The sequence below is a fragment of the Sus scrofa genome, chromosome 1 (assembly GCF_000003025.6).
Source record: "Sus scrofa isolate TJ Tabasco breed Duroc chromosome 1, Sscrofa11.1, whole genome shotgun sequence".
NCBI lineage: Eukaryota > Metazoa > Chordata > Mammalia > Artiodactyla > Suidae > Sus > Sus scrofa.
Window position 1 is genome coordinate 257,252,445 of NC_010443.5, and position 22,739 is coordinate 257,275,183.

At 44.4% G+C, this 22,739-nt stretch overlaps 1 protein-coding gene across 6 annotated transcripts in view; it reads right to left on the reverse strand.

Annotated features, from left to right (window-relative positions):
* The window catches only part of ASTN2 (astrotactin 2), a 915,211-nt gene that overhangs the window by 426,979 nt on the left and 465,493 nt on the right, over window positions 1-22,739 (reverse strand). The gene's annotated exons all lie outside the window — the stretch shown is intronic.

The following is a 22,739-nucleotide window of genomic DNA, read 5'->3' on the forward strand; positions in this document are numbered from 1 at the left end:
TTTGAGCAGGGGGTGGCATAATCTGATTTTTATTTTGAACGATAATCCCAGCTGTTGTAGAGAATGGACCTGATGGGCATGAGTAAGAAGGGGAGGGCAGTGACTGGTTTGGAGGCATTGCCATCTCCCAGGCGAGGAATGATGCTGGCTTGGACTTGGAGGTCAACGAAAGGTGTTGAAACATTTTTGAATAATGGATATATTTTCAAGGTGGATCTATTTCAGGGTAGATATATTTTCAAGACATATTTTTCAAAACAGGATCGGTTGACAGTTTGGGAGTGGATATGAGAGGCAGAACCAGTCAAGGATAACTTCAAGTGTTTTGGACCGGAGTAAGGCGGGCACGTTGGTGTCCCTGCCTTTTCCAGGAAGGGACAGACCGTGGGAAGAGCAGGTAGAGGGAATCATGAGTTTGGTTTCAGACATGCAACATCTGAGATACCCTTTAACCATTTAAATGGAGGCATTGATGAGATTGGGGCTGGGACTCTTTGGCATTTAAATCCAGGGTCCTGAATAAAATAGCTTTGGGAGGGAGAAGCTGAGGATTGTGTGAAGTGCCCTCTCACAGAGGTTAGGGAAGTAGGGAAGACCCAGAAGGGGCCAGCGAGCAGAGCTGCCAGGAGAATCAGGAGAGCGTTGCCTCCAAAGGTAAATAAAAGAAAATGTTTCCAGCAGGAAGACATGACTAGCTATAAAAGGGTCCAGGAAATGGAGATTGAGAATTGGTTATTGGAATTTGGCAAGATGAAGGTCACTGGGGGCACCGACGATGAGGTTTTTTTGTTTTTTTTGTTTGTTTGCTTTTTAAGGCCGCATGTGCTGCATATGGAAGTTCCAAGGCTGGGGGCCAAACTGGAGCTGCAGCCTCTCGCCTACACCATAGCCATAGCAATGCAGGATCCGAGCCATGTCTGTGACCTAGCCCACAGCTCAGGGCAACACCAGAACCTTAGCCCACTAAGTGAGGCCAGGGATAAAACCCACATACTCATGTATACTAGTCGGGTTCTTAATCCACTGAGCCACAATGGGAACTCCGACAATGAGATTTTCGTGTGATGCTAGGAGGGAAGCAGGAGTGGGAGCCTGGTGGAAACAAATTCAAGAGAGAAGGAAGAGGAGCGACGGGAGGTGGTGAATCCAGGTAACTCTGGGGGCAGAGTGTGCTGTAAAAAGAGGGTAGAAAATTGCAGTGGAGACCAGGTGACATGGAGGGGCCAAGGAAAGCGTTGTGTTTTGTTTTGCTAAGTGAGAGATCTTAAAACACATTCATTGATGGGCACTGATCCAGTAAAGGGGAGAAACCGCAAAAGCAAAGCCTGTGATGGGGGAAAGGGAGCCCAGCGCCTGAGTGCAAGGACAGTCCAGATTTTACGGGGCCCGTGATGATGCTATTGGGAGAGTCTTCTTTGAAGGAAAAGAATTCACAGTCATGAATTCAAAATTAGGTATGGAAATGAATCTGTATTTACTATGAGACGAGAAATCAGAACACATCAACGGCACTTTAAAAATGCACGTTATCTTCTCAGATTTCTTTAGGCCAGGATATCTCAGTCTGTACAAGATTGACAATTTGGGCCAGATAAGTCTTTGCTGTAGGAGACCATTCTTTGCCTTCCAGGAGGTTTACCAGACTCTCTGGCATGTACCCACTAGATGCCAGTGGCATCCATCCACCCGATGGTGACAACCCACAATGCCTGAGATATTACCTACCCACCTTGAGAACCATGTTCTAGGTGATTTACTTGAAAGGCTTCCATAGAAATGTGCTTGATTATAACCTCCATCTCAAACATCTGCAACCTCTAGAAACCTCCAGCACTGACAGAGGCCAGGCAAGTGAAGGTCTCTGAAGCTTAGGCTTCCTTGGCTTCCCAAAAAACCCACCTCTTCTTGAATTGAGGGCTTGCACTTAAATTGGAGCAGGCAGGACACCTATCATAAAAGAAGACAAGGCAGCGTATAGGGTGCAGATGTCAGTAAATTCATAGACCTGAATCTTTTCATTACTCATGTTTTCTCAGTGCAATAAAAAGCAAGGGCCTCCATTGAGAGGGTAATGGCAGGAGGCTGTGTTAAGAGTTTGGCAGGCAGGGAATGAATGAAATAATCACTCTGTAGAGTAAGACAATGAGGGAGCTAGGACTCCTATAAGTCTTGTAACAGACTGGAAGCAGATGGGAGAGAAAGAAGACCAGTGCTAGCAGCTGGAGGATGGCATGGGTGCCTTAGAAATTACAGCATGCTGCGTCGCCAGAGCGGTCTGCCCTGTAACAGGCATTCAAGCAGCAATGGCGGGTCAGACCAAATGATCCTACTGGACCTTTTAGTTCTGGGATTCTGTGATTTTATTTTTCTTATATATTAATTTTATTTATTTTTTGTCTTTTTAGGGGGGCACCTGTGACATATGGAGCTTCCCAGGCTAGGGGTCGAATCAGAGCTATAACCACTGGCCTAAGCCACAGCCAGAGCAACAGGGGATCCGAGCCATGTCTGCGACCTACACCAGAGCTCACGGCAACACTGGATCCTTAACCCACTGCATGAGGCCAGGGATTAAACCTCTGTCCTCATGGATGCTATCAGATTCGTTTCTGCCGAGCCATGACAGGGACTCTGATTCTGTGATTTTAGAGCAAAGCAACCTTCGCTCTAGAGTATACCACGCAAATGACTCCATAGCAGAATATGATCAGCCCTGTAAAATGACGGTTACGCTGGCCCTGACTGGAAGCTTCCTAAACTTCCTCTCATTTAAGACTCACGGTAAGATAAGAGCAGTTGGGTGTTCACTGTCACACAGCTGGTAGAAATGATGTGGCCCAAGCTGAGGAACACTCTACCAAACACCTGACCGGGATTCCTCATGATGGTCAAGGTCATAAAGAAACAAGACTGAGAAACCATCTTGGAGCAAAGGAGACCGAGAAGACATAACTAAATGCAATGTTACATCTTGGGCTGGACTTTGGAACAGAAAGAGGGTATATTACTGGAAAAAGTGGTGAAATGCAAATGAAGTCTGGGCCTTCATTAAGAGTGATGCACCGTGATGGTTTCTTAGCTCTGACGACTGTGCCATGGGTAAGATGTTAATACTAAAGGGGCATGGGTTAAGGTGTGAATGAAAACTCATTGTATTGTCTTTGCCATTTTTCTGTAAATCTAAAATTAAAATCTTGCCTAGAAACAATGACAACAGCAATAATAGTAGCAGCAGCAGTAGCAACAACAATAAATATGATGTGACCAATTCCCCAGCATTCAAACTCCAGGAGCCTTACTTCCTCTGTGATCTTCCAGGCACAGGGAGCTGGAGATCATTATCCTGTATTTAATGTGATGTATCTACATCCTCTATTTTACACCTCATGCATCCTCCAGCCAACACGCAGCCTGGTACAGTGCAAAGGGATGGCTTTGAATTCAGGTGAGTGTTGGTTCAGGCTTAGCTCCCCTATTAACCAACCATGTGTCTATAGAGAGTTCACCTTCCAGCTCAAACCTTTGGTTTCCCGCCTCTGTAAAAGGCAGCCGATAATCTCTCCCTGCCCTAGGCTTCATGTGCGATTCCAAATGGAAACAGAGAAAATCACAGCACCTGGCACACAGTAGGTACTCAGTAAACATGAGGTCAGATTTCTTTCTTCTTAAGGGCTCAGAACCAAGAGCAAACCCGGTCTCCTTCTGATGAGAACATTTCATGTTTGATTTATAGGCTGGTTTAGGTAGTTGAATTTTAAATAATTCATAGCCTTGCTGTTAATATTTGTAGTTGTTGAATTCCTCTAATAAAACATTTAGGGATTTCTTCCCCCCTGAAGTGTATTTCGCCTGGAGAATGATATGTTTTCTGAAATCTAGGACTTGGCTGCTCTCTCTTTCTTTTCCTCTCTGCAGCCAATCCTGCCTATTACCATGGCTGGTATGAGAGATGTCAGCTTGGGTTCTTCTCCGTAGCTATGGGTGTGCAAAAAATAGGGGCATCATTTCACCTGTGACTGGAGCCTAGAAGGTAGGAATCACTTTATTAGGAGCTATGTGGTGTTTATACACCAAATTCCTTTTTTTTTTTCTTTCTGCACCTGTGGCATGTGGAAGTTTCTGGGCCAGGGATAGAAGCTGTGCCACAGCAGCTACCTGAGCCACAGCAGTGACAATACTGGATACTTAACCCACTGAGCTACCAGGGAACTCCCTGATCTGACTTCTTATTAGAGCTGGTTGAACTCAGCTCTACCATTTCCATACTGTGTGAGTTCATACAAGTAATCTAACCTGTCTGAGCCTTTGTTTTCTCATGTTCAAAAATAAGAATGAGGAGTTCCCATTGTCGCTCAACAGATTAAGAACTCAACTAGCATCCATGAAGATGCAGGTTCAATTCCTGGCCTCACTCAGTGGGTTAAGGATCCAGCATTGCCAAAAGCTGTGGTGTAGGTCACAGATGCGGCTCAGATCTGGCATTGCTGTGGCTGTGGTGGAGGCTGGCAGCTGCAGCTCCAACTCAACCCCTAGCCTGGGAACTTCCATATGCTACAGGTGCAGCACTAAAAAGAAAAAAAAGAAAAAGAAGAAAAGAAAAAACAACAATAGGACTAATAACACCCTCAGTGGTCACTTTGCATGACATGCTTCTGGATCTTTGAGTTCTGCTGCTGTCCATAGGACCTGCTTTACCTAATCATTCACAGCCTCAAGCCCTACCTTGTGTATTTGATGTAGCAAATGGACTCCTGATTGACTCCGTTTTCTCCTCACCTTGGTTTGGACCATTTCCGTGAGAACCAGGCTCTTTCTTGGACAAAACCCTGCAGGCTTTGTCATTTGTCAGTTGCCCTAAATCTGGGGGAAGGGGGAGGATGACTTGAGCATGCTGTGGCATTTTCCTAAGGAGGCTCTGGCTCCCTCTTGAAGATGCAGGAGAGTCTGTAACGCAAGGCAAAGCTTCACAGGTGCCAACTGTATTGTTCAAAGAATATACTCCCTTTTACAGCACTTATATTTCATTCTCTACTGCCAGAATGGAGACCCACGCTGGGTTTCTGCATTCGTAATTGGGGAAGAACAGATGGGAGAGACGCAGTTGGAAGTAATACTGTCATTAAAATAATCTATACTGCTCGTAACTCTCGGGCTGTGAGAGAAGGTGAGTGGAGCCACGTGGACCAAGTGTCTCCAACATCCATTCCTCGTGGAAATGTTATGGGCTCACACCTTGATAACATCTGAAAAATCCACAATCCCTCATGGCATACCATGGTGTGGTGTACCTCCAGCTCCAGGGCCCCAAAGACAAGACAAAGAGCAATTGGTGGAAATGTTTCCTTAGGTAGAGAGCAGGGTGGGCATTTTGGAAAAGAGTAGCATGGCAAAGGTACAGAGTCTGGAAAAGATGGGATGCTTTCAATTAACAGCAAATAGATCAGCCTGGCTGGGGCAGAGTTCTTCTTAAGGAGGGGGTGGTGAATATGGCTGGAAGAAGAATGTCGGCCAGGGAGATGAGGTTCTTAACACCAAAAGGAGCTGATGAATGAGAGTCCCTGAGGTTGGGAGAAAAAACATTGGGCTGAGAGGTAGGTTCAGTTCAGGCTGTTACTAACCTGCTATGTGAACAGAGGAAAGACAACTTTCCTGGGTCTTGGTCCCTCATCTGTCAAGTGGGAATAAAATAGAAGATTCAAGTAAACCTTTAGTAGCTTGAAGGACAACAGCTCTGAATTTCAGCAGGATAAGGCTAATTCTTGAGTCCTTATTCCCTTCTGGCCATGCAGGTAAAGTTTAAACTAAGTTTATCCCAATTCCTATCATTTGATTAATGGTACTACTAATAATTCACAATAGCCAAGACATGGAAACAACCTAAATGTCCATTGACAGACAAATGGATTAAAAAGATGTGGTACATACACGAAGTGGAATACTACACAGCCATAAAAAGGACAATGTAATGCAATTTGCAGCAACATGGATGCAACTAGAAATTCTCATACTAAGTGAAGTAAGTTAGAAAGAGAGACAAATACCATATGATATCACCTATATGTGGAATCTAAAATAAGGCACTGAGGAACCTATCTACAGAACAGAAATGGACTCACAGACATGGAGAACAGACTTGTGGTTGCCAAGGAGGAGAAGGAGGGAGTGGGATGGACTGGGAGTTTGGGGTTAGTAGATGCAAGCTATTACATTTAGAATTGATAAGCAATGAGGTCCTAGTGTATAGCACAGGGAACTACATCTAATCACTTGTGGTAGAACATGCTGGAAGATAATATGAGAAAAAGAATGTATATATACATATGACTGGGTCACTTTGCTGTACAGCAGAAATTGACAAAACATTATAATCCAACTATAATAAAAATATAAAAAATAGTAGTACTAGTAATAGTAGTAGTAGTAGTAACAGTAGTAGCAGCAGCAGTAGTAGTAATAGTAGCAGCAGTAGTAGTAATAGTAGCAGCAGTAGTTGTAATAGTAGCAGCAGTAGTAGTAATAGTAGCAGCAGTAGTTGTAATAGTAGCAGCAGTAGCAGTAGCAGCAGCAGCAGTAGTAGTAGTAGTAGTAGTAGCAGCAGCAGCAGCAGCAGCAGCAGCAGCAGCAGCAATGATAAAATAATAAAGCTACCCTTTACTGAGGGCCCACTTCGTGCCAGGCACTCTAAAGCGCTTTATTACATGTCTTGACCTTGTTCACCATCATCAAAAGCCCATCATGCAGAAGGTGTCACCCCTTCACATCTGAGGCTCAGAGGTAAGAAGAGGTACTTGTGTCACCCCGTGATGAGTGGCAGGGCCAAGAGTCATGAACCTTTCTCTCTAGTCCCATTGCCACAGAAATCATGGCATCTTCTGAGGCAGATAATGCTGTGGAAATGTTTAATGTACACTAATTTAATCCTTTCCATTGCCTTTCAAGTTAGATCCTTTATAGACAAGTATACTAAGGTGCTGTGAAAAGAAATCACAGGTCCAAAGTCATACAACGAGCCTGAGACATGGCTGGGCCTTGGCCCCCAATCAACCTGTTATCAAGGCTCTGGGGGTTTGCTTTAGCTATTTCTGTGCTCAAATTCACACATGTGGAGCCCAGAATTAGGGGCAACTCCACAGTCTCTTCTCCCAAAGTCTGGGATGTTCTTTGCAAATATTTTTCTCAAGGATGCCCCATTTTGCCAAACTTCTCGACTGCCCTCTTCTGCCCTGGGAAGCATTCTCCATGCTGACACGTCAATGCCATTGTCACACTGAATATCCGGGCTGATGTCTTCACATCTCTGCAGCATTAGCCATAGTAGGCCAAGGAGTGTCCGTGGCTGTGACCAGCCTTCTCCTTGGGGAAAAGTCTTTGACCAGTAGGACACAAGCTTTAGAAGATGATTTTTTGCCATACTCCTCAGAGGGTCACCTTATTTCTACATGCTGGGGTGTCACATGGTTGCCTCCCCGCACTATTAATGACCCACCATCTGTGAAAAGTGAAGGCAAAGCTCTTTGATGTCACTTTGGGGCATCTGAGTTTGGAAGGTGTGGGTGGGGTAGGGATAAGGAGGGAAGTTAACAGTTGACTGAGTATCTATTTTATATAGATCAGCTCAAAACTGTCCAATCACAGCCCTTCAAGGTAGGTACCCATTGCTATCCACATTTTACAGATGAGGCAATTACATTTAAAAAGGTGTAAATGACTTGCCCAAGATATGCGGTAAGTGATAGAAACCATATTTGAGTCCAGGTCTTTGGTTTCTCTGACATCAAAAGGCTGTAGCCTTTTTGGCTGTACCACATGTTCTCTAATACTAAGAAAAAAGATTCAGTCCTCCTTTGCCATACCTCCACTTTTTGCCTTCCTCATTGATCCAAATTCATCACTACCTTAGGAAATGCCATTGTTCCAACCATGTGGGCAACAGCCATGCTAATTTCTCTAGGTATATATCCTCCTGGCCATTTTTTTTTTTTTTTTGCTTAAGCAACAAGGATTTCACTTTTGGATTCCTTGTGTATTGCCAAGACCTCCCCTGATATCCATGTTCTTGCCACCCACAGGGTCTTTGCACATGCTGTTCCCTCTGTCTGAAACGCCTTTCCTTCACCCTGTTCCCTCTTTCACTCTTCTCATCATTTAGATCTCAGATCTATTGCAACTTTCTCAGGGAAGTAGTCCTGAACCCATGTTGTGCTCAGCCTCCTCCCATCCCAGGGAACTCTAGTACTGTAAGGATTGTACTACTTTCCTCTCTGACACATAGCTCAGTTTCCAAGTATTGATTAACTGGTGAGTTGTTGGGTTAATGATAGCCTCTCCCACTAGACTATAAGCTCTGAAAGGGCAGAGAGCACATTTACTTGGCACAGGGCTGGGAACAAGTAGATGCTCAATCAGCATTTTTTAAATTTAATTTTAAAAGTTTATAGTAGAGTATAGTGGATTTACAATGTTGTATTAGTTTCAGGGGTACAGCAAAGCAATTCAACTATACATAAACACACATACATTCTTTTTCAGATTCTTTTCCCATATAGATTATTAAAGGATAGTGAGTTCCCTGTGCTATGAGTAGGTCCTTACTGATTACCTGTTTTATATATAGTAGTGTACATATGTTAATCCTAAACTCTTTCTCTATCCTTACACCCACATTTCCCCTTTGGTAACCACAAATTTGTTTTCTAAGTTGCAATCTCACCCCTGGACATATTTGGAGAAAAGCGTAATTCGAAAAGATACACGCCTCTCTATGTTCATTGCAGCACTGTTTGCAATAGCCAAGACATGGAAGCAACCTAAGTGCCCAATGACAGAAGAATAGATAAAGAAGATTTGGTACATATATACAATATGATATTACTCATTCATAAAAAGAAATGAAATAATGCCATTTTTAGCAGCAAGTAGGGACCTAAAGATTATTATTCTAAGTGAAGTAAGTGAGACAGAATAAGGCAAATATCATATGATATCACTTACATGGAGAATCTAAAAGAATGGTATAAAAGAACTTATTTACAAAACAGAAACCAAGACTCAATCAGCATTTTTGAATGAAGGCATTCAAGAACAGGATGCTAAAATGCCTGGGTCTGGAGACAAGAGAATTTTCTAACTTGTGCTTTAAAGAAGCACAGCTTTCTCCCTGGAGATGGTTAGACATACAGAATCTCAGGCTCCCTCCCAAGCCCTCTTAATCACAATCTGCAGTTTAGCATGATCCCCAGATGATTTCAATGCATATTAATGACTGATTAGCACCAACAAGGAAAAAAGAAGGTAGATAGGAATGTTGAGGTAGTTCATGTTAATTAATCAGTTAACTGATTAATCAATTAATTTGGTAACATTATCTGAACACCAACTATGTGCCTAGTACTACACTGGGCCCTGGGACTCTGGTATGAACACAGCAAATATGACGCCCATCTTCAGGGAATATCTCATAACTGCCTGGATGGGCAAGGCCTCCAGAGTTCCAGAGCAGAGAGAGGAGATGCTTATTGGTCTGCATAGCAAAGAGGGCTTCCTGTAGGTGGTGACTGTGAGTGGTGGGTAGAGAGGGGCAACCTCACACTCAGTGGAGCTTCTTGTCACATACCACCAGGCTAGAGGCTGACAGGTCAGAAGGTTCTTGCAATAATCCAGGCTAGAAATGCAAGGTGGTTTTTATTCCCCTGCAGTCTTTCCTCCAGCTCCTTCCCATAGGTCTTTCTACGAAACCCATAAATGAGGTAATGGCCAAATCCCATGGCTTCTCTTTCTCATAAGAGCCTCCTTTACTCTTTCCTTATTTGCATTCTGCCTCCAAATGCCAATTTCCCGCCTTTTTCTTGACTCTCCCTATGTTTTCTTCCTCCTTCCAGCAATTTCCTTCCTAGCATTCCTCCGAAATAACCATTATGTGGACAAGAATGCAGCCATTAGAAATGATGTTTAGAAAGACTGTGTAATAACAAGGAACATACTTAGGTTATAACAGGAAGCAGGGTGCAGAATTGTATGGGCATATCATTAGTCTCTTGTTTAAAAACAAAACAAAGCAAAACTCGGAGTTCCCGTCGTGGCTCAGTGGTTAACGAACCCCAGTATCCACAAGGTTGCGGGTTTGATCCCTGGCCTCGCTCAGAGGGTTAAGGTTCTGGTGTTGCTGTGAGCTGTGGTGTAGGTTGCAGAAGTGGCTTGGATCTGGCATTGCTGTGGCTATGGTGTAGGCTGGCAGCTACAGCTCAGATTTGACCCTTAGCCTGGGAACCTCCATATGCCATGGGTGCAACCCTAAAAAAAATAAGGCAAAAAAAAAAAAGCAAAACTCCAAAATGTATCAGCCAATATTTAATGTTTGCAATGAGGACTTAAAACTACTTATTTAAAATTTCTCTATTTCCCATTTTTTTTTTTTTGGCTGGGAATTTCTTTTATAAATGGAAAAATAAATTGATACCACAAATTAAAAACTGCTGCCATTTACCTACTATGTCATTTAGGCAAGTTTGTTAATTTCTCTGAGTCTCAGTTTTTTCATCCCTAAAATGGGCCAAGAGCTGTGTTTACTGCAAGGGTTGTTTTGAGATTATGTTTATCCAGTATTTGGCATAGTGCCTGGCAGGAGAGAAAAGGCTAAAACCATAGCAATATCATCGTTGTGGTCAGCTCCTAGCTTACCTATCAGTGCAGGTTTGGATCAAAAAACAGGATTAATTTGATGGTGGTAGGGAGAGAGGCTGGAGAGAGGAGGTCACTATTTAGAAATCCTGGACTTTGGAATTAATTTGTTTCTACCTGGCTTGTGACCTCGGTAAGTCCTATTCCATCTCTGGGCTTTTGTTTCCCCAAATGTTGAAGAGGAACACAGCCTCCATGATCAAAAGAACTTCCTGTCACATGTCTAAAAATCAACTTCTCAACTCTCCTGGAATTCACACTGTGACTACACTAAATGTCCTAAAAATTGTACTGGGCAGACACTGCAAACTCTTTCAAATATCTCTTAGTCCTCTGGATGTGCTGACCTGTGAATAAAGGTCCATCTCTATTAGGGTCAGGAGGTCTCATGCTTGCTTCCAAAGAACTACAAGCCCCCTCTTCCCCTGATGACCCCAGAGCAGTTCTTAGTTTCTTAGGTTGTGTCCATCAGTTTTAAAAAATGCCATGTTGATATGCTAGGAATTAGGGTGTGGCAGTCCTCAGTTCTTGGCTGGCAAGAATTTGCTCTTTGCAATTCAATTCTTAAAACGGACAAGTCTTATTTTAAATGCTGCCTCTTATTCCCCCCAACTCACTGTACAAGGAAGGTGAGAGGCTGAATCAAGTTTTCTCTAAATAAGGCTTTGAGCTCTAAATAGTTCCCTCCTCCCAAGGGCAGCAGCCGTTTCAGTAGAAGAAGGAGGACCTTTCTTGTGAGCAGGTGGCTCTGTCTCGGAAGCTGCTCCACCCCCACTCCACCCCCAGTTCCCCCAGTCGACCTGCCACATTCAGAGGAACCAGGTCAGCTGGCTCTGCTCTATTTGCAAGCTCTAATTAGTCTTAGTGGCATGAAAGTCAAAGAGTTAGAAGTCCTTCAGCTCCTTCTGTAAGAGGAATATAAACTGGGAATAATTTGAAAAGGAGAACACAAATGAGGAAGACTGAAAGACAAAAAGAAAAGGAAGAATGGTAACACCCAACTTTTAGGATCCCCTACAAAATCCTGGGTCAACATCCTACTGGTCTCTTGCAAGCCCTGTTCATGCTCACGGCACCTTCTTGCCTTACTAGCTTAAATTAAAATGCTTTACTATGTTCTAGGCACTGTGTTAAGCTCATTTTGTTTCTCGGCTCCCAGGTCCGGGCTGATCCTGTTCCCACAATGAGACAGTCCCTCCTTGAGGGTCTAAGTCAGCACCTGCATGGCTTCTTCTGCTCTTTTGTCCTTAGAGGTGGAGTTGTCTTTGCAAAATCAGACTCCTCCTAGGGAAGATAGGGTGCCAGCTGCAGTTTTTGAGAAGAAGTGGGTGAGCAGGAAGGAACTATAGGAAACAGCTCCTTCTTGGTGATTAAGATGCTATGGCCATGGTTCAGTTTAGCAGAGACATCCACAGCTCTTGTTCCTGGGAACGGAGATAGCTTTAGAGTCTTTGATGTCTGTCTGCTTAGGACTGGGGATGAGCCATCTCAGAAGGAGCTGGAGGAGGGAAGGGGGATAAGAAATCAAATTAGGGAGTTCCCATTGTGGCTCAGCAGTAATGAACCCAGTTAGTATCCATAAGGATGTGGGTTCAACCCTTGGCCTTGCTCAGTGGGTTAAGGATCCAGCATTGCCCTGAGCTGTGGTGTAGGTCGCAGATTCGGCTCAGATCCTGCATTGCTGTGGCTGTGGCGTAGGCTAGCGGCTATAGCTCTGATTCGACCCCTAGCCTGGGAACTTCCATACAGTGCAGGTACAGCCCTAAAAAGACAAAAAAAAAAAAAAAAAAAAAAAAAAAGAAGAAGAAAAAAGAAAAAGAAAAGATTAAAAAAAAAATCAAATTAGACTCCTTCACTCTCAGCCTGGGAAGCAACCTTAGCAGAGGTGACTCAATCCAACTTCTGAGCCATGTGAGGGGTCTCCCTGGATCTTCCTGCAGCGTGGCCACCAGCCTCTGCCCCAAGGACGAGGAGCTCACTACTTCACAGAGGAGTGTGCTCCACTGTTGAACAGGTCTCACTCGAACACCCTTGCTGGTGGTGCCTCCCCTAACCCACAGGGCTCCGAGGTGAACGACTAGTCTTCACCCCTGACTAGTGTGTGACGGGGGATAAGGCACCCAAGGTACTGACACAGGAGGCCTGGGCTGAGACAACTCCTACGATCCAAGCCCTCATTTCATAGCTGGGAAAAATGAAGTCCAGAGAGTGGACGTTTTCTTAAAATCCAGGTGTTTTGACCCTCAGGTCACTGCTAGAAGAACGCAGTCAATCTTCTTCCACATAAAGAGAAATAAGGACTCAGTCCTTCAATGCCCCTTACAAATACATCAGACGTTTCTTTTCAAGTACTCTGCCCTGAGCTGCAGCCGCTGTTTAATCACCACCACCACCATCATGGTAATAGAGTGCCTATTATGTGCTAGGCACATCCAGAGTTTTACACTTAGGAGATACTTCTTAAGAACTTTGTGGAGAAGGGTGAGGAATCTCCCAGTAAGGGAAGGAATGGCCATCTATCATGACAGGTGTCTTGCAAGTAGCCTCCCCCCCTCCTTTTTTGGCTGCCCTATAACATATGGGGTTCCCATGCCAGGGATTAGATCTGAGCCACAGTTGTGACCTCTGCCGCAGCTGCAGCAATGCTGGATCCTTTAACCTATGGTGCCTGGCCAGATCGAACTGCAGGTCACCAATCCCATTGTACCACAGCAGGAACTCCTCAAGCAGTTTTTTTAAAGAAGGAGGAGATGTGCTTCTTCCTGCCAGATCTCATCATCTGGGGCTTCCAGGCTCTGAGCAATAGAAACACAGGGTTGCTTTTCCTTTGCCTAAAAGGAAGTGCCCATGTGTGCACACACACATGTGTTTATGCAGGTCCCTGACACACAGCTACATAAAAGGGAGCCTGGGGCTGGCTCCAGGAACTGCCTTCTCTGTTGGAATTATCTACAGTCCCTTGAGCATTTCTTTCAGTTTCTCAAACAGACCGGAACCCTGCCCTGCTGCTCCTATTTTTTTTTTCTTTTTTTGGTGCATATTATAGGTCATGATGAGTGATTAAGGAAGACAGAGCTTTCTGATGCCCAGTGTGGATCCACATGTATCGCTCCTTCCCTACACATGTTCCCCTCCCTCCCTCCCTCTCTCACACCCCCTCCCGCCCCCCGCACACTCAGGCATGAATATATATATTCAAAAGTGTTCGATGTCTCCTCAACGCCCATAAAGTTGAAACGCCCTAGCCTAGAAATAAGGTCCTTTTTGATTAAGTCCCATGACTTCCTCCCAGTCTTACTTTCTCCACTCTTTGTTATTCTCCGTCCAAAGTGGCCTTCCTGCACAACCAGGAAAATGCCCTGGTTGGAATGCCATGCTATGTCCAATCCCCAAGTTCAAATACCACAAAATCCACAAATCCAGCGGTGATGTTCCTGCTCTAAATGGTCTCTCTCTCATCAGAGCTCCTAGGATTGTTTTCAAAAAATTGCCTCAAAATACATATGGATCCCAACAATTTATGCAGGTGCCTGAACTGTTACCACCCATCCCCCACCCTCTAACGCAGAGATTTATTTTTGCTTCACGTTTCCATTTGGTACACCCTATAGCCTTGACAGCTTCGTCTGCTCTTGCAGGAACCTCTACTACCCCGCTCTGCGCTTTGTTTTGTTCCCTGTCTTCATATTACCAGTCTCATTTCATAAAACAAGTGTTGTGAATTTGCACTGCTGTTAGTTTTCATTGGTGTTATAAGAAATGCTTGGCCAACTCTTACAATAACATGCCTGTCTATGTTGATAGTAATAAGTTACAGAAGGCATTGATTATTGACTTACTTAAATCTTTCACAGAACTGATGCGTTGGGCACATGAGAAAACCAAGTCTTAGAGAAGCTCAGCCACTTATGCAAGTCCCCCACAGAGTCACAGAGTTAAGATGTGAACTTAGGCATAGCTAACTCCAAAGCCCAAGCTCTGGATCACAGAATAACCAAGAACTATTTCATCACAAGCAGTTCACTCTAAAGAGGGAGCCAGCCATGAGGCCATTACTTAGAAATAAAAGCAAATCCAGGATTTATCAGAGAGCAGGAAGAAAAGAGAAAACAGTCGGAGTGGACAGTCTGAGGACAACGAATTGTGGTTTACAAGTTTGGGGTAAACTAATTAATTGTATTACAGCAAAGAGGTCAGCCTGAACAGTCTACCCTTGAGCAGCTGAACACGAATACCAGAGATTTGTTTTTATTGTTTGCACATAGTTCAGAAATCCTTGAGCGTGGAGCCAGAAAGCATAGGTGGCAGAGTGTCCTTGTCCCCCTCCATCAGCCTCTCTGCCTTCCTCAGGCAGGTCTCCAGCCCCTCCTTCAGCAGAATCTCTCCTTGGAGCACATGGCTTCTTACCGCCCCATGGATTGATTTCTGCAGTTAAAGGACACGTGCACATGGAGCCCTGGGCACGTGAAGCTGTCACATGGTCCTAGAGTGATGGATGCAGAGCTGTGTTAAGCCCTACAATCACCAGGCTTCTTATTACCTTTATGCTTACTGTTGCCAGCGGGAAGCTGGCAGGTTTGTTTTCCTGCCTTTCACCAGTGTTTGGGTTCCTTCCTCAGCCAGCTCCTAACTCGCTCACCTAGCAGCACACTTGTGGGTATTCACAGAGCGCACTGCTTTGGATTGATCGGCTCCACCTATTAGAATTGCCTTGGCCACAGTCAATATATTGTTGTGGAAGGAATCTGTCTCAGACCATCCTCCCCTTGATGCCCATGGGTTCCCAAGGAACGGCGCCCAGGCTCCATGTGGGTCACTCTCCTGCCCCTTGTCGACCCAAGTCCTATCTCCCTCTATGAACAGAAGCATCTTGGGGTGGGGGTCTTTTTTGAAGGATCTTTGTTTCCCACAGAGCCCCTACTCCAGAATCATGCCTACAGAAGATGCTTAGGGAGTGTTCTTGGACTAAATGAGTGGGTGATTGAAAACACCACCGTACTGCCGTAAGGCCACATACGTACACTGGACCGTCAGCGCTGACAGCCACCGTGGTGTGTTTTCCTTCCTGGAAAAGCACACCCATTTATCTTTGGCCACAGTTTTCTCTACATCCCCTCTCAGGTTTGTGCAACAAGCCACAGCATCTCCTCCTTGCTTTCAACTTGTTGTATTTTAACATCTCCCATGACACTCCACAGCCCATCTCAGCTCCCCTTCCCATCACTTTCCTAGGTCTCCCAACTGCCTCTCTCTTGCAAATAATGTTGTCTGAGCATCTACTGTGTGGCAAGATGCTTTATGTGCAAAACCTCACTGGATCCCCACAATAGCCTGATTAAGTAGGTCAATTACTACCTATTTAACAGATAAGAAAACTGAGACTCAGAGGAGGAATTTCACAAGCCTAAGAGAAATAGCTGAAATGCAAACTCACCTATGACCTACACCAAGGTCCAGCAATTTAATTATCCTCGTGTAGAAACACTGATTAACAGGGCAGTCACTTACCTTTAGACTCACTTTTACTCACAAATCTTCACAGTAATAGCTCTTCCTCTCTAAACCTTATACATATACCGGGTTTCTCTACAAGACACTCCAGCTTTCTATATGCAACGCAGAGAGCTGGGTCAAGGCCTGGAGTACAAACTGTACATGATATAAATTGTATCCTCAATGACCATACAAAAGAATACGGAGATGAGGAAAAAAGAAGGAAAGGAAAACTCTGTCAAAAGAGTCAACTATTGGAGTACTCCTAAAAAGACGAAGACATGTAGAGATGCAAAGGAATGAGTCAGGAAGGGTTTAAAACAAAAACAAAAACAAACATTATTTGCTAGAAGCCTAACACTGTAGCAAGTGCATTAATAACAATGGTGGCCATTTTAAAGTACCTACTAGGTACCAAGTGCTTTTCATATGTTCTCTATCATCTTACAAGAAGTCAGCAAATCTTATCTCTATTCTCAGTTCTATTTCACAAGAAAGGAAATTAAGGCACAGAGATGTGGGACAAATTACCTAAGAACACATAGCCTTTAAGTGGTAGTACCAAAATTAGAATCCAAGTCTTTCTGGGTCCAAAGGCTGTATTCTTTGTTAGACCCACTGCCTGCAATTCTAGTATTTTTCGCCTGAGCCTTTTCTTCCAGTTGGATCTGCCATATCACCTCCATTTTCAGGTAAAGAGAAAGGGGCAGAATCTTAGCGTTGGAAATGACCTAGAAACTAAATGCTTGTTTGGGAGAAAGAAGGTTTTGTGCAGATGAGATTTGAGCTAGACCTGAAAGGACTGACAGGATTTAGTGGACAGAACACTACGAAGGAATCCTTGAGAGGGAGATCTTTGTGATCACAGACATGGAGAGATGGTAGCACAACATACAACAGAGAAAACAAAAAGCCACTGGCTGGTGTGGTTGTGGCATTAGGCCCCAGGAAGGGGACATAGACAGAATCCTGTAAAGCTTAGCTCGAATTCTTGACTTTGGCAGATGGTTTGCTTTCAATGAAGGGTGTTGACACTGTGGCATTGCCTCTGCAAGAAGTAAACCCCCAGGAGAGGCACAGGGACGATTATCAGGGGACCACGAGAGAGCAAATCCACTTGTTCCAACCATGAGGCACACGCTCCCTGCACATTGCTCTTGCAGTGTTTTGGAGGGTTTTGTAGGGATCTCTCCTAAATCCGGGGGGACAGAGTCCACAGAGCCTTTGGGAGACATGTCGGCACTTGTTCCCACCGTCTAATCTGAACAGCCCTTTGCTGACTAATTGAATTACTCTGGCCCACAAACTGATAGACAGCTGCTAAAAATGGTTATTGCATTATTAATTCGCTCCAGCAATTTCACATTAAACCTATACTGTTAATAATTTTTCCCCTTCTATTTCTTCCCTCTTAATTAGACTATTTAAAACTTTGAAGGAATAGTCTTCCCATGCTAAATGGAGGCATCGAGCAAATTACATTTTTGATTGAATACTTCTCTGATAGGCCAGCAAATGAGACTGTTGAGTTGTTAATTATTGTCAGAGTTCCACACAACGCCTGCTAATGAGGCAGTCAATCTTAACTGTCAGTCCCCGAATATTAATGGAGGCCAATGGGATGTACTGGGAAGGATGCTCGTTAGAGGTCCAGGGTGTCCGTTTTGCTGGTCATACATGAAAGGGTGGCAACTTTCTGCTGCTAGAGCCATTGGGAACTTGTGATGAGTGTCTGAAGGGGTGGACAGTAGAATAGAAGTGAGGCCAGCCAGAGTGGCTTCATGGTCCGAGGTGAATACCACTGAAATGGCACACTTGGTTGGTGTTCAGCATTTACCACTTCTGGCCTGGCCTCGGAGAGCTTACTAGGAAGGCTGTGAGTTTGGAGATTTGTGGGGAGCTGCTAGTACGAAGGACTAGCTGTTGAGAAGTCAGGAGAAGGTATACATCTCAAGACTGTGGGTCTAGGCTCAGGATGATCTAGCCTCAGGCTCCAGGACTCAGTCCCATTTTGACTTCAGCACCAGCCAGGCTGTGGGCCAAGAACAATGTCAGGTTTCATTCAGTAAGAGTGGGGTGACAAAGAGGGGATGTCATCCAAGATGGGGCATCAGAGAACTGTGCATTGAGTCTGGAACAAAGCAATAGCTCATTAGAAGGGCAGAGAAGGAACAGAAATTGGATTTGAGTCAATAAATATTTACTGAGTACTTTGCATGCATGATAAAGACTTAAGTTCCCTGTGCAAACTCCCAGGGCAGACATTTTCGGGGAATCATCCTTGACCTTTACTCCTATTTCACAGCTGTCCACTGCCCCCTCCCTTCCATCAGGCAGCTGCCTGAGGCTCTGATTCTCCTTCGATAATGATTCAGGAATTCATTTTCTTCTTTATTCCCATTTCTACTTCCCTTGCCGATGGCTCACTGGGTTACAGTCCTAAGCTAACTATCACTGGGTCTGCACTCTCTCACCCTCTCCTGCTGTGCCCTCTTAGACCTCATCTCCTACCCCTCCCCCCAGTTTTCTTAAACACACCAGACAGGCTTCCTGCCTCCCATTAGAGCTTTTATGTCACCATTTCTGAAACAGGGCGTCAACATGACATCTTGCAGGTGATCGGGTCTACACATGCTCGGTTCTATTTCCCTGAGCCTCTCTTTTCTAACCTGAAAATCCTTCCAACTGATGTTTAATCTTTACTCTTGGGTCCATTTGCCTATACCTCTGATCCTATTGATTTCATGATGATGTGCATAGGGGTTGAGAATGAAGATGAAGACGCTGGCCTGTCAAGGCTACAACATCCTGGCATCAGGTCTGATCCCTACAGTGGAAACTTCCCTACTATCACGTGGGAAAAGGCATGGGCATCAGAGAGGCAATGGGCAAGAAGTTTGTGAATTCATATTTCTGGTTTCTAGATTTTTACTTGCAACTTTGTGGAGTAATATAGTTAACAGAAAGAAGAATTTAACTTCTAAAGCTACAGTCTTGCCACTTTGGTAATAGAACAATTAAGGCCACACATGCTTATTGAGAGCTTGCTAGGTATAAAGGCACTGTTTTAAGTGTCTAGGATACTACAGATAACAAAACGGGCAAGATCTTTGCCACCAGGAGTTTATATCTTAATTTGGGAGGCAAAGCACCAATAAGTAAATCAATACATACATACATACTTCAGATTATATTTCAGATAATGATAAAAGATATAAAAACCATCCCTTTGGCATGAGAGTGATGCTGGGACGGATATATATGTGGGGTTGGACAATGTTAGGGAAATACCAACGGGTAGACCTCAGTAAAGAGGAGCCAGCAAAATGAACATGGGCAGAAGAAAGCTTTTCAGGCAAAGGTAGCAGCATGCCTAAAGGGTCCGAGAAGAAACGTAGGCTGGCAAGTTGCAGGAACAGAAATAATGCCAGTTGGGCTGAATCATGATAACGAGGGGTGGGAGATGGACATGGTGCATGTGAGTGAGTGCAGAGAGTGCAAACCATAGAGGCCATGGTAATAAGCTTGGATTTGGCGCCAAGGTCAACGGAAAGCTGCTGTAGGATTTAAGTAGTGGAAGGACACCCATGGATGAAGGTATTCTAAAGATTCCTGTAGCAGTAAAATCCTCATAGATGAAATTGGGGGCCAGGCGGTGGGTGTACAACAAGGAAGTAGGAAGAGTCACCGCCTTCTTGGAGTTCTAAGGGTGGAGACAGACACACAGCCACGTGTCCAATACAACGTAAGGGCAAACAGACTAAGAGTGGACCTCCCTGGTTGCTCTTTCTTTCTCCTATAGTAGTAGGACATATTAGTTTGGTTGCTGCCTTCCCAGAATTAATATCACGTTTCCCAACATATCTTGAAGCTGGGTGTAACCATTATTCTTTGGTGGCTAAGCAGATATATGTGGAGATAATTTATAGCAGCTCCTCCTTGTATAAAACAACTGGTTTTATACATTTTGCTCCCTCTCCACCACCTCCATTCTACTACTTGTGGTGTGGATGCGATGGCCCCAGTACCATCTTGGAGCACACCAGTGAGAGCTGGATCTCAGGGATGGAGGAACGGAAAGCTGGCAGGAGCCTGTATCCAAGCACTCCTGGAGTAAAGAGCTACCATTCAGCCCTGGGTTCCTACCTCTTAACTTTTACCCAGGAGACAAATACACCTCCACGTCATATGGAAGCAGGTTTTACTTGGGGCTCCTGTTATTGCAGACTAAGAGTTACATGTGCTAATAAAGGGGGAGGAGGGTCTTTTATGGGCATTCAGAGAGACAGAGCAAATTCCTGCTCCTTGAAAACAAATTGCCCACATTTACACAGAGCCTCCCTCCTACTTTTTATTTTTCTCATTACCTGCTCTCCACTCCTTTCAGCCCATTGCTGCAGGGATGGGTATGATTCACTGCCTCTGAGACCTCATGATGGTCTTATTTGTGCTTCTTTGACTCCCCTCAAGCCCACTTCACGCAGACAGGAGAGGAGCTGAAGCAGAGGTGGGCACAAGGCAGTTCCTTCCTGCAGAGAAGCTGGCAGTTCTGTCGCTTGTTTATGAGACAGGCAGGCCTAGACAAGTTTGGATGAAGAACAAGAGCACTTAAGCAATTAAGCTGGAGTGTTCATTTTACAAGGCAGGAGGAAAACCTGATGAAAAGAGAACCTAGCTAACAGGAGATGGCAACCCTTTGGAAACCATGACTTACTGGCAAAGATCATTCCTGAATTTTATTAAGGAAAAAAAAAAAGCCAAGGAAAATTCAGCACTGATTAAAATATCGCCATTTAAATGCAATAGGTGGAACATACCAATTATGCTGGCATCCACATGAATCTGCAAGAGATGTCAGCCAAGACAAAAAATAATATGGAGAGAATAATACGGATGGTCTGCCGGACTGCTCTGGATTGCTCTGTCTTCTAGCTAAATAATGTCTTCAGACAGAGGTGAGGTCATGTTCAAAGACGGAACAGTGGGTACATAGAAAGCACCACCAGTCCACCAGTCTGAACGTGCTGGGGTCCTGGGACCTCCTGTTTTGTCACATGTTAGTCCTTTATGTTTTGGATCAAGTTACATGGGGGGGGGGCGGGTCCTAGAAAAGGGGCTGGAGTTATCAGGGGCACTTGGGGCTCAGGGAGTGGATATTTCAAAACTGGTTTAGATGTACTTCAATATTTGAACAGCCACCACAAGACCCGGTGGCATACCTGCCAAACACAGCCCCGCTTCCACAAACGAGAAGCTATTGCCCAAAGAGTTGCCTTGATGCTTTGGATCAAAGAAGCCCCATTTCTTTTCTCAACAGCTGCAGAGGTGCCAGTGTTCTGCAAGTTTTCTTCCAAGCCCCATAAAGGGCCCTGGAAGCCATCAAAAGCAATGCCAGCTGCAGCTAATACACACAAAACACTTTGCAATTAACAGAGCTGAGTGTGTCATTAAGACAACCTTATGAGGAAGGCAATACCCCCAAGGAAGCCTTAGAGTATAATGAAGTTAGTCAGACTGGTAAATACCTAAGTGATGGCCTTATAAAAAAAAATGGCTTTTGAATTCATTTAGATCAACAGGCTGAGGGGTGACACAGACAAATGATGGTTGTTTCATTATTTTCTGTTGGCATTTATATGCACCCCAGATATGGTGTGGAGAAATCAGTTTAGTTTTCTAGAGTCAGGTTGTTGTGCATGCACATCCCAGCTCTTTTTTTGTTCTAGCTGTGCACCCTTGGGGAAGTTGCTTACATTCTCTGAGCTCTCTATTTTTCTCATTTATAAAGAAATTGGGGGCTAATACCCTGCTAGGTTGTTGTTAAGAGTAATTACAACAGGTGTTGATCAATGGTAATTCCACTAGCAATCTCTATGCCTATGCTGGTCCCACACTTTATTATTATTATTTTTTCCTTTTTAGGACCACACCTGCGGCATATGGAAATTCCCAGGCTAGGGGTCGAATTGGAGCTGCAGCTGCCAGACTATGCCACAGCCACAACAATGCCAGATCTGAGCTGGATCTTGAAGAAATGCCAGATCCTACTGAGTGAGGCTAGGGTTTGAACCTGTATCCTCATGGATACTAGTCAGGTTCCTTACTGCTGAGCCATTCATTATAGTGAATCATACGATCCACCCTTTGAGGTAAGTCCTGGTCTCACACTTGAAATAAAACGGATCCTGGCCTGAATTCCAAGAAGGCTATCCCACTGTTCACTACAGTAGGGAGTTAAGGCTGAGAGAGCCCAGTGCTTAAGAGAATGGGTTTTAGAGTTTTGCACCTGAATTTGAATCTGGTCCCTGCTATTTTAATGTGATCTTGGGCAAGTAACTTAACCTCTCTGAGCCTCACTGCCATCATCTTTAACATGAAATAATCCTGCCTAGCTCATAAGATTGCTGTAAGAATTAAACAACAATGTGTTGGGTCAAGCAAATAGCAACCTGCAATAAATGTGAGCTTTTCAAGAACTACCCATGACTTCAGAAGCATGTACCTCCTTGAGTCACACCTTGACTTTCGGAGGAGCCAGGAAAAGAATAAAGCTTCTCACCATGCAGTCC